This window comes from Lissotriton vulgaris, chromosome 9, assembly GCF_964263255.1.
Source record: "Lissotriton vulgaris chromosome 9, aLisVul1.2, whole genome shotgun sequence".
Lineage (NCBI taxonomy): Eukaryota > Metazoa > Chordata > Amphibia > Caudata > Salamandridae > Lissotriton > Lissotriton vulgaris.
In genome coordinates this window covers 1,046,431,685-1,046,446,227 of record NC_141697.1, presented here as the reverse complement: position 1 = coordinate 1,046,446,227, position 14,543 = coordinate 1,046,431,685, and positions in this window count along the sequence as shown.

Here is a 14,543-nt window from a genome sequence, read left to right as displayed (position 1 = left end):
GAAGAGGGTGAGAATCTACAAGAATGTTGTTTTTTAGAGTGCGTAAATCAATACAAATGCATCGTTCTCCATTCTTCTTCTTGGCCACAACCAATGGAGAAAGCCAGAGAGAAGACTCAATTGGCTCAATGATGCCTTTCTGACACAAACTGTTGAGTTCGTGTTCCAACTGATCCCTAACACTAAAAGGGACATTCCTGAGTCTGTGATTGACCGGAATGGCATCATCCTTAACTCTAATCTGATGTGTAAAGCCCTTAATCTGACCTAACCCTCCACCAAAAAACTGAGGGATAATGCCCAAACAGATTGTCATTAAAATCATTAGAGCAGACAATAGATACCTGATCCTTTGTTCCAGTTTTAAGCACCATCTTAAAAGGTCCTTGATGAAACCATCCTAGAATGGACAACCCCTTGATTGCTACGTACACTTTCCCATGAATTTTCCTACCTCTGAATTCAAGAATGTCCTCAAAATAACCTGCCAGCTAAATCCTCCTCCCCTCATATGAAACCGGAGATCTATCAGGAGGTTCCAAGAACAGAGAACCCCATACTTCACTAAACAACTCATGAGTGATCATGGTTATTCTTGCTCCAGAATCCACCAACAAACACACGTTTTTTTATCTCCAATGTTAATATCAACATACAGATCCACACATTCAGAGATATTGCTCTCAGGAAAATTTTCCTCACCAACAACCACAGCCATGCATCTCAGCTCATCCTGGATATTGTTGTAATTGTCAGAATCAACACACTCCACCAAAGATACATTAGCATCCAAGGAAGAGGAAGGAGAAGTGACCTTTCTGCCAACTTGTGTGGATACACTACTACGTTTCCGACTTTGGCAAACTTTAGCAAAGTGCCCAAGTTTTCTGCACACCCTGCAAATAACATTTTTGTCCGGACACCCTCTGCCCAACTTGATATGAGAAAAGTTACCACAATGAAAACAGACATTAGTTTGTTTGAAGAACCTATTATATGATCGTGATGCAACATTGTTCTTTACATCCCTGGATCTAACGACCCAAATTAGATTTGTCCTCTAACTCTTTCACAGAAACTACAGACATTTCAATGCTCTTTACAGTGCGAATAGTTTCTTCAAGAGAGGGATTTCCCATGGACAGTAACTTCTGCTGAATATTCTTGTCAGAACATTTACAAATGTACTGGTCCCTGATTAGTTGCTCCGTGAACTTTTAAATTGACAATCTGCACTCAATTTAGGCAGAACAGAGACAAAAATAAACACATCAACATTGTGTCTGATTACAAATGGTCACTCATATTTTTTTTTGGATGCAAATGAGGTCGAAAAAGCAATTACCTCCTGGAAAACTGGGAAATGAATGAGCTCAAGACTAATGTTAAGTTAATGCGGGCGTAAAAAGGGGTGCTATGTTTCTTTGTCCTTCTGGTCCTAATGGCCGTATTAGACATAGATATAGTGAAGTCTATATTTTTCTTTCTTTTTTTTTTTTTTTTTGAATTTCTCGCCACTCACGAAATTATCACAGGATTTCAATTGATTATTTATATGTCAGTGAAGAGGGTAAAATTGAGATAATGAGAAAATGCGTAGTACTGTGTCGAATAGACTAACTATAAATACCTGGTCCCGATTAGCGTTCTATCCACTCATTTACTGCCAGGTGAACGGCAGTCAACAGGAAGGGGGGGTCCACAGGTAAATACGGGGTGGGGGGAGGTAATATCAGAGTGTGGGGTGGGTTAAGGGAAGTAATGGTTTGGGGTAAAAGTTGCATCAAAGGACACAAAAATTACAAAGAAAAAATTAAGACATTTTATAAGGCACTGACTGTGATTATTTTTTGTTACATAGGTAAGGAAATATATAAGTTAAAATGCATTTAATAAAGTGCTTAACCTGGAATGTTTCAGGATTAAACAACAAAATGAAGCGCCGTCTTGTCTATGAGGAACTTAGGATGTATAGCCCGCAAATAGCAGTTCTAACTGAAACACATATTGCCTACAAAGACAAACAACTGGTCAAACAATTAGGTTTTGATCCAATAGTTTGCACTGAATTTAATGCCTCAATTAGGGGAGTAGCGATCTTAAAACATAAAGGATTGAAATGTGAAATAATTAAGACTCTAACCGATAAAGCTGGCAGATGGGCGATAGCGCAGATAAAGTTAGGTAATTTCAAACTTACAATATGTGGAGTTTATGCTTCTAACCAAGATGAGCCTATAATTTTTGACCAAATTAATATGGAACTACTGGGATGGGGGGGAGAGATTATTGTGTTAGGTGATTTTAATTGCATAATGAATTATAAGATGGATATTACAAGAAAAAATGCTTTTCAAAGGATGAGGAAAACTAGGGCTGCAATTATGGATCTGGCAGCAATTCATCTTTTAAAAGATGTATGGAGATCTTTAAATCCTGATATAGCGGGATATACTTTTTATTCTGCTGCACATAAGGTATGCTCACGCATTGATATGATATGGGCCTCCGGCTCAATTCTTGATAAATGCAAATGTTCAATGGATATATATCCAAGGGTGACGTCTGATCATAATCCGATCTCTATAACGTTCACACTCACAACTGAGGAAAAAACTACTCGCTCCTTCTCTTTTCCTCGGTACCTATTTTCTGACGCAGTGTTTATAAATAGGCTCAAAGAGCATATAAAAGAATTCATTGATATTAACAGACAAACGAGTTTACCATGGATAGTCTGGGACTCGTGTAAAGCTAGTATACGGGGATTTACCCAACAATACATTTGGTCCCAAAACAAAGAACTTCGAACTATAAATCAGCAAAGGTTAAATGAAATCAGGGATATCGAACTCCAGATAGCTGATGCAGTCTGTAATAACGCTTTAAATTTAGAGGCTTTAAATTTCAAATTAATTGAGCTTAAAGCAGCAATTAAAAATCTTCTGAGGGACAAAAGCGTTAATAAACTTAAAAAATATCATCTAGAACAGTATGAAAATGGAGATAAAAGTGGGAAATTATTGGCTTATAAAGTTGCGGAAGATCGATCCATTAATATGGTTAAAGAAATTAAAGGGGACAATAATTTACTATTCAGTGATCCAAAATCGATTCTTCAACAGTTTGCTTCTTTTTATCAAAATCTTTATACACCGGAAGATGCTATCTTAGATGCCAATATTAATAATTATATGGCTGTTAATAAAGTAAATAACTTAGATCCAGATCAATCGGCTCAATTAGATGCCGAGATTACGCCTTTAGAAATCAGGGGTGCAATTAAATCTCTTGCAATGGGTAAAGCTGTTGGGGAAGATCTTATTCCTTTGGAACTGTATAAATACTGCACTGAAGAATTATTATCACTATTTGCTGAAGTGATTAATGCCATTGGTAAAGGGCAACAAGCACCCAGATCATGGAACCTTACTCAAATTATTTTCTTTTTGAAAAAAGGTAAAGCACCACAAGAGAGGGGATCTTACAGGCCTATCTCACTTATTAACAGCGATGCAAAAATCTTTGCTAAAATACTGGCTACTAGATTAGCTCCGTATATGTCCCAACTTGTCTCTCCCCAACAGCATGGATTCATCCCTAAGCGAGACACTACGGCACATATTAACATGGCTATATCAGCTTTTGATGCAGCACGGATTAAACACGCCCCACTCGGTATGATTTTATTAGACGCTGAAAAAGCATTTGACCGGGTGGGGTGGGGTTTTCTGTGGGCCGCACTACAGGCATTTGGTATTAAAGGAAAACATCTGCGATGGATTCAATCTTTATATGATAATCCCATGGGTAAGATTTCATATATGGGAAAATGCTCTTCTTTGTTTTCTATTAAAAGAGGGACAAGGCAAGGGTGCCCTTTATCACCACTACTTTTTGCTCTTGCAATAGAGCCTTTTTTAATTGCCTTACAACATCAAACACTAATTTGCCCTTTTTTTAATGGATTAGATAAATTAGATATAACTGTATATGCCGATGATATCGCAGTTTTTTCCCCAGACGTTGTTAAAACTATGAAAGGCATTTTAATAGAAGCTGGTATCTATGGCTCAGTATCTGGTTATAAACTCAATACCACCAAAACTCAAGTAGTCATGAATTACCAACCTACTACTCTTGTCCCTGGAATTAGCAATACAGCCACTTATTTAGGTGTTAAAATATGCTCAGATATTGACTCCATCATAGGACTAAATTACGAACCTCTATTAAAAGAAACGGCCAAGCAACTTAAGAAATGGCATAAACTTCCTATTAATTTGATTGGTCGAATAAACTTAATAAAAATGAAAATTCTGCCTAAATTCTTGTATCTGTTTCGAACAATCCCTTTGCGGGTCAATAATTCCTTCTTCACCAGACTAGAAGGCATCATTGGCAGCTTTGTATGGGGATATAAAAAAGCCCGGCGTGCTATATCACTGCTCAAACTTCCCTTTAGTCAAGGAGGACTGCTTTTTCCGGACTTTAAATTTTACTACTGGTCAGCATTTATGACTCGGATCTGCAGTCTGGCAGTTTTGGATAAATGTTTATATTTTCACAAGTTTTTACTCGGATTAGATGTCAATATGTTTTTGTATAGGATGAATGACCCCAATTACTTTAAAAGGGTTACATTTAAGACCATAAGGGACACTGTGAGTGTCTGGCGATCTATTATGGCTAAATGCAACACATCTCTCTTTCACTGTCAAACACCTTTATGGGGCAATCCCGGCTTTCCTACTATTTTTCATGACACAGCTTGTCAAATGTTTTTAAACTCTGGTATTAGATTGCTGGGGGATTTATATGATCATATTGGCTTTATGGCATTTGATAAAATGAAACTTTGTTATAACTTACCAGAAACAGCTAGATTTAAATACTATCAGATTAGAGATTACTTAGTGAAAGAGATAGAACTCACTACAGTCTCAGAGTCTGAGATATGGGACTGTGTCTATAGGGATTCTGATAGATCTATTATAAGCCTGGGGTATAAGCTCTTTTCTGATCTCAAGACCGGGGATGCTACTATTTTAACAGAGAAATGGAATAGGAAATTTGCAATGAGCATTCCTACAGATTTAATTGTCATATCATTTAAAAGCCTAAATACATCAGTTCAATCCTCCAGCTTAAAATTGCAGATGTTTAAAACAATTTGCCAATTATATTACACGCCTGAAAGGATACTTAAATGGGCAACGAATAATATTCAATCAGATAAAACGAAATGCCCTAAATGTGATTTGAGCGGTGCAGACATTGTCCACATGTTTTTCACCTGTCCTCACCTCCAGGAATATTGGGAAGGGATAACTAAGGTTATCACTGAGAGGTTGGAGCAACCTGTCGCATTCTCAAACATCGATGTTTGCATAGGCGTCAATGGGGGTGAAAGGTTTAAAGATCTGTTGAATGTTCTAATCACTTGTGGAAGGTTAAGTGTCGCCAGAGCATGGATTCAAAAAAACCCACCAACAGTTTTAGAATGGTGGAGTTTAGTAAAGGAGATCCATAGTATGGAAGTCGCTATTGCAGATTCAAGGGGATTGCAGGCCAGACGAAAAATCGATAGAATATGGGGGTTATTCATGTCTTAGCAAACATTTTTTCATAATACAGGTTTATTGATTTTTCTTTTTGTTGTTTAATTTTATACTTTGCATTGTTTCAATAATGTTATATATTTGTCTAACTGCAATTATGAAATATAGTCATATCTCTGTTTCTTTCTTTTTTTGAAAAAAAATGAATTGTTCATTGCCTATATGATTCTTTGATGCAAATAAAAAACATTTAAAAAAAAAAAAAAAAAACATTGTGTCTGATTACTACCAGACTGGGCTGAACATCAAAACATAACTCCAACTTCTTAACTGCCTCTACAAATTCATCAATATCTTCTTCATTTTGGGCTTGTACCAAAGCTTGCAAATGTTTGAAGATATACCTTCCTTTGAAGCCCAAGGAATGAAGAAGGAGACATTTCTTTGTTTCAGCTCTATAGCAAGACGCACTTATGGCACCTAGATAAGTAACAAATGCATCATACCAATTTTTCAAAGTTATGGGTGGGTTTCCAGGCACCTCTAGAAAAGGTGGTGGTGGTGATACTGACTGCATTTTAAATTTTAGAGTTATCTGCACAAAACGTTTAGTGATAAACAAATTTCAATATAGACCTGAAATATGAACAAAATGATAATTTGAATAACAATATACTCCTTAAAAGTCAAAACAACTTTTAAATCATACATTTCTGTTGTTTCATGGATAACCTACCAAATGTTCATAACACTTTATGCAAACAAATTGAAAAACTAAAATGTTGGACACACAAGGTGTGTGTATCACCGCGGTAGACACAAATTGCACGTCAATGCTGACAGAAGGTATTTGCTAACAAAAGTAAAAGTAAAAAATTCAAATGAAAAATATTCTAGGAACTGGTACCAAGTTAATGTTGTAGACATTGGATTACACGTTCACACACAAGGTGTGCGTGCCACAGTACTTCAGATAACTGCAGGAAATCAAGTGGTAGCAACTGTTATGTTAATTCTAATTTGTAAGGCACAACAGCTACCCAAATAGGGTTTCCCGGCACCAACTAAGAAGCACCAGAAGGAAGAGAACGATTAATGATTGAACTGCAGGGTTTTTATGGAAATTTGCATATACAGTTTCATTGCGAAGCGGTGCAAAGAGAGAGTTCTACAAAGTAGTAAATGATCGAATGCCCATACGTGACAGTCTAATTCTAGGTACAGAGAACTTCCCCTGAGTGGCAGAGCGGAGCGCATGTGAGGTCATGTAGGGGTGAACCAGAGCGTGCAGGTATTGAGGGGCCACTTGAGATTTGATTTTGAACATGTAGCTCAGGGCTTTGAACTTAATTCAGCTCTCCACCCTGAGCCAATGAAGGTCGTGCAGAGAGCCTGAGATTGAGGCAGTTCTGGGAACCTGACAGATCAGTCTGGCAGCAGAGTTCTGGACTACCTATAGCTTGCATGTTACCTTCTTATTTGCCCCGAGATAGAGGATGTTGCCGTAGTCCAGTCTTGAGGTAACAAGAGCTTGGACCACAGTTCTCTGGGTAGAGCTGGGCAGCATCCAGATAATCTTTTTAAGCTATTTCAGTATGGTAAAGCAAGTTGCAGCCACCTTCTCTGCTTGGTTTTTCATAGATAATAAGTCATCTTTGATGAAGCCTAGATTGCAAATATGGCAAGAAGGTTGAGGAAAAGCACCCATTTCAATGGGCTAATGTTGGGGGCCCCAAGGGTCTTTATTCTTCCCCAGGATCAAGACCTCAGTTTTCTCCCCATTGAGTTTAAGAAAATTGGCCTGCATCCGAGATGCAATATTACACAGACCTAGCTGTAGAGCAGATGTCACAGATGCTTTCGCAGCAGAGAGGAAGAAGATAATCTGGGTGTCATACACATAGGAGAACAAGGACAACCCAGCCTCTTCTGCAATGTTGGCTAAAGGTCTGACATACACTTTGAACAATAAAGGGCTCAAAAATGGAGCCCTGAGGTACCCCATAGGGGAGACATGCTTATTGGAACAGGCAGCTGGAGAAAAGACGTGGAACGTGCGATCTGTGAGAAAAGAAATAAGCCAGCTAAGTGCTAGTCTAACGGTATTTTGAAAACTGTGTCCTACACATTGACACGCAAGGTGTGTGTGTCACCTTTGTCAATACAAGCGTGTTTAATGCGGGAGACGCTGCGTATCGCTGACGAGAAAGAAATGTAGTGTATTGTTTTGAATAGATATCCAAACTTGCTGCTACGTAATTTAGATTATGTGAAGATAAACTATTACGAACATCCTCTTAATTTTCCATCTCACCAAGTTCAAAATGGCCATTTTGTTGAGTTGTAACATTTTTGAAAACTAGAAAGTATTTTTTTTACTTTCCTTAAGCAAGCGTAAAATAGCCGCCACATTGCGTTTAACTCATGAAAACAACATGCTGGATAAACGCTGCTTGCTGCGCCAATCAAAATGGCGTTCACGATGCGTAACGTGCGCGCTTTAAGCAAATAGCAACTTCGCCTGGCCTTGGAATGGTTGCCTAAATGACGTCGCGATGACCACTTCAATTACATTTTAATATAGCTGCTGCCTTTCAAGCGCTTAGCGCAAACAGTACCTCAGACACTCGACACAATGCTTCTGTTCCTTGCAACCTGAAGCAATTCTCCTATAGACGAGGCTCTTCAAACCGTCGGGAATACAGCGCCGTCTCAAAAGCGGTTCCCGATATTCTACGTGGGCTCTGCAGTCACCTGTCAATCGTCGCCAAGGAAAATGTAATAATGACTTGCGGCAGACAGTAAGTAGAACCAGCAGGAAACTTTATTGCAGACAGAGACTGCGCAGCAGCCGGCTCAGTACTAATAACAGAAAACAACTGACTCGTATTCAATCACAGAACACTCTAAGTTTTGTTGTGGAATGCTCACATCAAGAACCGGTATGGCATGGGCATTCCAAACAGAAGTAATAACAAGAAAGGTCTACTACAGAACGATGGAAGTCAAAGCAGATATATCCATGAGAGTTCGAGAAGGCAGGGGAACCATGCCTGAGATTTCCAGATTGGTGTCACCAGATTTAAAGACGCCTTTTGCTGTAGGACTTGAGTTGCCACTCTGGGTATTAGAAGAAAAGGTGGGAATGCATATGCTTTCCCCCTCACCCAGTTCTGCAGGAAAGCATCCACCGCCGCTGCTCCTGGGTCCGGTTTCCAACTGACATACTGAGGAGTCTGTGCATTCAGTCTGCATGCAAACAGGTCCACTGAGCAGGGACTCCACTGTGCCACCAAAGCCCAGAAGATCGCTGGCTCCAGTTGCCAATCACTGGTATCCGTGAAATGTCTGGAGTTCAGTCTGCCACCGTATTCAGGGAACCCAGCAGGTATTCTGCTGTTACAGAAAGCTGTTGTTGTAGGCAGTAGTGCCAGAAGTCCTTGGCCATCTCTATCAGCACCCTCAATCTGGTACCTGCACAGTCGGTTGATATACCGGATCGCCGTTGTGTTGTCCATCCTCAATAGCACACAACAGAAGACTTTGTCCCTCGTCAAAGAGCATATTACAAAGGAACCCTCTAGGAGTTCCAGACAGTTGATGTGTAGGTTCAATTAGTCTTCTGTCCATCGCCCCCATTGAAAAAATCCCCACATCTGGCACCCCAGCCCAGACGGCTGGCATCAATCCTATCACCAAGTCCAGGAGGAATCCACAGATCGCCCTCCCTTTCCATTCCTCCAGATTGCCTGTCCACCATTGCAAACATGTCCTGGCCTTGTCGTTCAGCGAAATCAGCTCCAAGTACATAAGTCCCTTCAGGAGATGAGATGCTTTCAGCCACTTTAGTGCTCGCTAGGGGAGCAGGCCTGAGAAGATGGCTTGGATTGAAAACGATAATAAGCCAAAAATCCCGGCTAACTACCTGGGGGATATCCTGCCTCTGTGTAAGACCATGGTCAGCTCCTTCTTGATCTTTTGTATCTTCACCTCTGGTAGGATGAGTGTGGCCATCTGGAGTCTATGAGGAATCCAAGGAATATCAAGCTCTGAGACTGAGTCAATACTGACTTCTGTTCATTGATCACAACCCCCAACGCTTGGAGTAATGCGATAGTCGTATTCAAATGGGAAACTAGCTGGGATGGTGATTGGTCCATCAAGAGAAATCGTTGTGATAGATTATCAACCGTATGCCCTTTGTCCAGAGGATCTCCACCACTGGTTTGAGAAGTTTCGTAAAGCACCAAGGTGCTGAGGAGAGACTGAAAGGTAGAGGCTGGAACTCAAACACCAGGTCCCTCTAAGCAAACTGAAGGAACCGGCAATAAGGTGGGAATATGGGAATCGTGAGATAGGTGTCCTTGAGGTCGAGATGCACCATCCAGTGGTGGATGCCCTCCATTTTGAAGTGGCGATATACCAGCCACTTGTTGACGCTTCTGAGGTTTATCACTGGTAAAAACCCTTTGTCTTTCTTTACTACCAGAAAGAGATTGTTCAGGAAACCCAGAGGGTGCAGGATCGACCTCTGAATCGCTCCCTTGGAGAGAAGATCCTATAACTCCAAGTCGATCAGTGGCCTATCTGCATCTGAAAAAATTAAAGGGTGTGGTCTAGATGACTGGATCGGAGATCTGTAGAACTCTGTGTGATAGCCCCCTACTGTTTCCAGGGCCCTTGGGTCTGACGGGATCTCTTCTCACCTGTGAGCAAATAAATCTAGTCTTCCTCCTAACTCTTGAGGGAAAGAAAGGGCATTTCTTACCATTAAAACCTCCTGGGGCGTTAGCTCCATCTCTGGCTCCGTCGGCCGTGCCTCTTCTGGCTCCTCAGTTAGGTTAGAAGATGCCCTATCTGCCATCATTCCAGCTGTTGTTTCTGCGGGCCTGGCATCTGGAGGAGCCTGTCTGGGAACTGCGGCCAGAGGAGTGACCACTTACTCTTCATACCCCTGCGAAAACCTTCCCTGGTAGTTTTATTTTGGATAGAGGACTGGCCCTTATCAAGGGCTAAAAAGGTGGCTACAAAATTCCTCAGCTCCTTCATGAAAGGGCCCCCGAACTAGTTACCCTTCATTATGGCCCTTGCTTCAGATGAGGAGAGCTACCATAGCTTTGGGTCAATTTTTAAAAGAAGGGAACGGCTCCTCTCAGCCTACAAGGCACAATTGGAATTGCCCAAAAGGTACATCACCCTTTGCGTCTAGCCAGCTACGATATCTGCAGGTAAGGGTTTGCATGATTGCTTGGATTGTTCAGCTAGTTCTATAATTTTGGTAAGCGGGCCTACCACGTCAAATAGCTTGTCTTGACACGCCCTTCAGGAGTGGTCAATATCCTTCTTTGGATCCTTCATGTACTTGGAAAAAAATGTACATAACTTGTGGTCAATGCCAGGGGTCGCCACCACCTTACCTTCTCAGGATGGTCTAGGGCACTCCCCCCCCCGAAGGCTGGACCGGACTTCATTGCCCCTAGTTTAGCGTATTTTTGCCCTTGGGAAGATCTCGGATGATTTATCCCCTCTGGCTTGAACATGTCAGATGAGGTGGTGTCCCCTTCAAAGGAACCGGAGGCCGCCGACCCGGGGCACTAAGGCCTGCACAAATCTCCTTCATCCGAGGACTCCTACTCATCAGTACCGCCCTCCCCTGGATCAGGGAACTCCTCATCAGGGTCTGCAATAGGAGCAATAGCCTCGACAGTATCTCTGGGCGAGTCTACCCCCAGTAGGGTGCATTCCGCAACCTGCTCGCTCTCCTATGGAAGTCGTCCCGTAATCGGTCAAACCCTTCCATTTGCACCGAGATATGTTTATGGGCCTTTGAATAGGGGAAAGCGAATACTCTCTTAGGACCTGCCCCCATATCCCCAAGGATCCCCGGACCCCCATAGAAATGGTATGAGAGCTTGTCCACAAGAAATTGCTTGACAAAAGAGCTTGTTCAGCCCTGCAGGGACTTGGTGCTGTGGGGTCATATGGCCGAGATACCCGCCACCCCCTCTCAACACAATCCCCAAGAATTGGGAAACCGGAAACAGTTCTTGAATTTTTGGAAGGCGGGAAGGGAGTAAACCCTTCCCGGCCGTATTTATTAAAATATGAAACAAAATTAAAACATTAAAATAACAGTTTCATATTATGTACAATTTCATTTCCACATTACGATGTTTGGCTAACCTTAACAGATCTCTAATACAGAGGTTCTCCTAGCCGAACTAACATCCTACAAAACATTTGACTTGAAATTGTACATCCTAACGTTAAGGGCCAACGGCAAGGTCGTAACCGGTGTCAGATCCCTAACCCAGACATACCCCCCTCACTTGTGAGAGGAGCGACCGCACCGAGGCGTACCTCAAGTGCATCTACCAATTTCCCTTTGTACTTGACGGGGGCCCCAATAGACTCAACGCCATTTAACGGTCGTTCGAGGACTCGTGTGAGGTGTCTAAAAGGTAGCGTAAACCCCCTCCCGCACCCCACACAACTTACCCATCTGCCGTCGCAGATGTCCTGGCCCCGGGAAATTCTCCAGGAGGGGCCGTAGCCCCTCCTATCCAGGAAGGGGCCTTGACCACCTTTCCTTTCCTTCTGGCGGCCTCTCCTTAGACAGGACCGCCTCCCCGTTGAGGGGCCAATTGGCCACCTCCCCCACGCGCTCCCATCCGTAATGGGTGACGCCCCCTCATAGGGATCTTCCAATTACTGCTCACCGATCATGACCTTACCGCCCGACCAAAATAAATACGACAATTCTATCTAATTTACTAAACAATAAAACGAACATGACTTATTACAAGCATGAATACTGATCGACATTAGTGCAACATTATTTTATTTGCAAAACAAACTGAAATTAACCAATCTTTATTGCATATTCAAAATTTCACGACGATCATTACAACCTGCAAGAAACAGAGTTACCAGATCAAATCTTTACTCAACACAACTAGCTGTCCTCAGGGGCTGGTGGGTGGGTCAAAATTGGCTCTTCGTTCCGTCTCGAGCTCACGTGCAGCGGGGAGGTGCAGCTTCAGAGCACAGGAACAAGAGGATGCTTTCTTGGCTTCTGCTCCTTTTATCCGTCTTCAGGGTGGGCGTAAACCCGCCCCCGCCTGCCTCCGAGGGCGTGGCCGGCCGCGTTGGTGTCTAGGCCAGCCCACTCTAGGGCGGGAAAAAGGCGCGCCCCGGCTACGCCGCTTCGGGCATACCAGCCGAGACACGCCTCCCGCCCAAGATGGCTTCCCGGGGGGATCGTGGTACTCCACCATACGTTCGGGGGGACCGAATGGTCGCCCCTTTCCATATGGCCGAGATACCCGCCACCCCCTCTCAACACAATCCCCAAGAATTGGGAAACCGGAAACAGTTCTTGAATTTTTGGAAGGCGGGAAGGGAGTAAACCCTTCCCGGCCGTATTTATTAAAATATGAAACAAAATTAAAACATTAAAATAACAGTTTCATATTATGTACAATTTCATTTCCACATTACGATGTTTGGCTAACCTTAACAGATCTCTAATACAGAGGTTCTCCTAGCCGAACTAACATCCTACAAAACATTTGACTTGAAATTGTACATCCTAACGTTAAGGGCCAACGGCAAGGTCGTAACCGGTGTCAGATCCCTAACCCAGACATACCCCCCTCACTTGTGAGAGGAGCGACCGCACCGAGGCGTACCTCAAGTGCATCTACCAATTTCCCTTTGTACTTGACGGGGGCCCCAATAGACTCGACGCCATTTAACGGTCGTTCGAGGACTCGTGTGAGGTGTCTAAAAGGTAGCGTAAACCCCCTCCCGCACCCCACACAACTTACCCATCTGCCGTCGCAGATGTCCTGGCCCCGGGAAATTCTCCAGGAGGGGCCGTAGCCCCTCCTATCCAGGAAGGGGCCTTGACCACCTTTCCTTTCCTTCCGGCGGCCTCTCCTTAGACAGGACCGCCTCCCCGTTGAGGGGCCAATTGGCCACCTCCCCCACGCGCTCCCATCCGTAATGGGTGACGCCCCCTCATAGGGATCTTCCAATTACTGCTCACCGATCATGACCTTACCGCCACAGGCCGGATAGTTGACCGGCTATCCGGACCCCCCACAAAACACTCCTACCTAAAGGTCATGCTGCAAACCCTTCAACCAGGCTAAGAAGTCTCCTATGAGTAACTCGTTCCCCACCCGGGACAAATGAACACCGTCCCCCAAATACATACTGTCCCCTTTAATACAACCATGCGAAACAGAATGCAGTGTACTTGAACGAAACAATCTACTCATTTTATCATTAATTTTCCTTACTGAATGATTCAGCGCAGAAACAGAAATAGCCCCCCGCCACACTTTCCGTGGGATCATATGGGACCATGCAATTGTGCACCCTGGAACTCTTCTTGCCAACCAACTTACCGTGGAAAGCATCGCCTCAAGAAGAAGTCGTCTACCAGTTGTCACCAAATCATTGCCCCCAAGATGTACTATGATTACAGACGGCGGTGACCTTGTCCGCCCTAACAAACCCTCGAAAAATGCTTGAAACTGGTCAATACAGAGACCGCCCTTTCCGTAGAAGGACATACTGTACCCGTATTTCCCAGCCACGTGAATCATGTCACCTGCTTTGAATACGTCCGCGGCACGCCTCACGTATGAGTGGCCCACGACCCACACCTCCTTTTTCACAGCCGGTAATGTCTGACCGCTGGCCCCCCGGTGTCGGGTCGACTGAACAGTCCGCCCCGCCTCGTAGGCTTGCGCAACTGAAAACCAAACAAAAACAAGAAGCGTGAGTACATCGTTACAGCTTCACAACATGTGCAACCGTACATACCTCTTATAACAGTTCGAGGACCAACGCCCCACACGTTTTATTTGATCAACATTCAGACCCCTGGCTGTAGCTTCCGTAGCAGCCCCTATCCGAAAGGAATGGGTCCCAAAATCGCCAGGGTTCAAGCCCGCGGCAGAAATCGACATC